Source organism: Sardina pilchardus, chromosome 16, assembly GCF_963854185.1.
Source record: "Sardina pilchardus chromosome 16, fSarPil1.1, whole genome shotgun sequence".
Lineage (NCBI taxonomy): Eukaryota > Metazoa > Chordata > Actinopteri > Clupeiformes > Clupeidae > Sardina > Sardina pilchardus.
Window position 1 is genome coordinate 31,724,414 of NC_085009.1, and position 2,814 is coordinate 31,727,227.

General features: G+C 42.1%; 1 protein-coding gene across 1 annotated transcript in view; it reads right to left on the reverse strand.

The window, feature by feature from the left end:
• Positions 1–2,576: 2,576 nt before the first annotated feature.
• The window catches only part of il13ra1 (interleukin 13 receptor, alpha 1), a 22,315-nt gene continuing 22,077 nt past the window's right edge, over positions 2,577–2,814 (reverse strand). The window contains exon 10 of the mRNA XM_062516395.1: positions 2,577–2,814. This exon is cut by the window's right edge and continues 1,061 nt beyond it. The gene's annotated coding sequence lies outside the window, so the exon portion shown is untranslated.

Here is a 2,814-nt window from a genome sequence, read left to right on the forward strand (position 1 = left end):
GCTCACTACTACTCACTACTACTCACTACTGCGGTCTCGACTCATGTCTGGCCCATGCACACACACACATGGAAAAACATTTTCCCATCCTCATGTGGAAATAACTGGTGGGAAACTGGGAAACTGTGAATCCTTCTTTCAAAAGTGTCTTACACCATTCCTGAGATGCGGGTTTCTGAATGTATCCTGCCATCAGTCTCGGGGTGAGCTACTCAAGGTCGGCAGGGCATCTACATCATTGTCTGAACCAAATGGAAAGTTCTTCCCGAACACCACACACACTAATGTTGTATGTGCCGCATCATGTACACGCAGCCTTTCAGATAAAAGATGACTGTATAATGGAAACCTACTGTATGGAGCTGCATCAAAGATGACTGTTTGGATATAACGGAAACCTTTGGAGCTGCATCAAAGTTGAGCTTTTACTTACTAAATCTTTAAACAAACATGAATAAAAGGCACAAAATAAAGTTGGACTAAGAGTTATTTGTGTGTTCATGGAATTCATTTAAGTGACCATTATATTCCTATTTTTTTTGCTCTTTCCAGTTTAATACCAGGATTGTCCCAGATGTGGTCACAATCAAGCTGCCCGTGGCTGCAAACCGCTCAGCTACTGCATATGCATATACAACTGCGCACACGCCCCCTTTTGGGAACTGCCATCCATTCCGACATACAGTAACCCCATTCCGACATAACCCCATTCCGAAATTGAAGTCCAATTGTCTGAGAGGCAGCGCTTCCATTGTTTTCAAACGTCCCACTAAAAAAATCCATTGTCGGGGTGCCGGTATTTAATTTTGAAAAAAAAAAAAATAATGAAACAGATTTCCAGTGTTTTGGTAAAGTTAATGTGTGCAGAGAAATTAAGAGTTAGTGTATACTGTAGGTAACAAAATGTGTTTTTGAAAAGAAAATGATCCATTTGGCCAATTGTGTTTTGTACTGTAGGTGTGAGTCTGTGTTAAGAGTTTAGAAAAAGTATGTGAAGTATGGGTAAGCGCTTGTTAGTGATTGAAAAAAACTGTGACTTGTTGAAAAATAGTCTTAATATGCGCACTTTAATGAGCGTATGTTGACAACTTGGTTGTGGCATCTATGTTTTTCACACATTCCAACAGCAAAGCATGTCAACACTTGCAATTGGAAATCAGCGCAATCTTAGGGGTGGTCTCTGAAATTCCCCGATGGCGTCAACGCACCAAGACACTGGCTCTCAAGTCTCCAAGTGATCATGTCTGGAATGTCAATCGTAACTCAATCAGTGGTGCGTGTTGCTTGCGAGTAAACCCAAATGATCTCGCCCTGGAAAACATGATGCACAGGATTTCTACATTGGGATTACAGTTCTTCTGCTGTATATTGAGCTGTGTGATGGCCTCAGTAGATCATTGGGATTACAGTTCTTCTGCTGTATATTGAGCTGTGTCATGGCCTCAGTAGATCATTGGGATTACAGTTCTTCTGCTGTATATTGAGCTGTGTGAAGGCCGAAGTTAGGCTGGGTGAACCCTGCCTGAACTTCCGGGGAATTTGAATTTCGCCCGGCAGCTCAGGCTGGAAACCAGCAGATCTATTTTCTATTGCACTAAAATGCACTGAAGTTCATTTAGTTGTGTCTGAATCACCAGCCTCCGACTGCTGGAGTATGACACATTGTTGATTGAAACCAGACACAAGTATGCACACGCACACACACACACACACACGCATGCGCACACACACACACACACACAGACACACATGCGCACACACACAGACACACACACACACACACACATGCACGCATGCGCACACACAGACACACACACACACACGCACGCATGCGCACACACACACACACACACACACACAAACGGAAAGCTACAGCAAACCGAGACTCATTTGTTGTTCTGTTCTGATCAACCTCAGCAACATCTGAGAGGCATCTGTTTTTTTTTCAAGATTGCTAGAACACTAACCCCCATTCTCTGAGCCATCAATCTGAGTCAATCTGAGTCTGTCTCTCTCTTGACACAACCATAAACAGTTTTGGTCTTTGGAACACAATTTGTAGATCTCAACTCTTTTTGCAAAACTCCAAACACATTCTCATGCAATAAATACATTTTGCAATGATGCAAAAATAGACACAAATAAAGCACAGATGAAAATATATTTGCTGGTTCAATTTTGTGTTTTAAACTCCTTAAAATTCTTGGTGTTTCTAGTGTTAAGATAGATAGATACTTTATTGATCCCCAATAAAGTATCTATCTAATGTATCTATCTATCTATCTATCTACTGTATCTATCTATCTATCTTAACACTAGGTGTCAGGGAGTTACTCTGGCTTCGGACCTCTATGTAGGTCCACTCACTTCTGTTTTGCTTCAGCACTGAACCTGGCAGGTGTTTGGCAAGCTCACCTGTACCTGTCGGAACGTCAGCATAAATCACACCTTAGTTCTAGCGCTTGTTTCTCCGACCACTCAGGTGAGACAGCTGTTATAGCTGAGAGGGTTAAAGCAGAACAGTCAAGGCCATTTTAGGGTTATACCGCAGGGAAGGAAGCATTCCACAGCTGGGGAGGGTTTCATTACAAAAACAGCATTTAATTGTACAATTCGGCAGAAAAATAAGATTTACAGAAAAAATACAACACAGAGAAAACAACAGCCTTCTTGAGACAGATCTGTACACATTTACATGAAACCTTACGCTGGGGAAGAGGGCTGAGGTCACTTGAGGTAGACAGAGGACTAATACACACACACACACACACACACACACACACACACACCAATTAACCAATCAACAGAATGCCA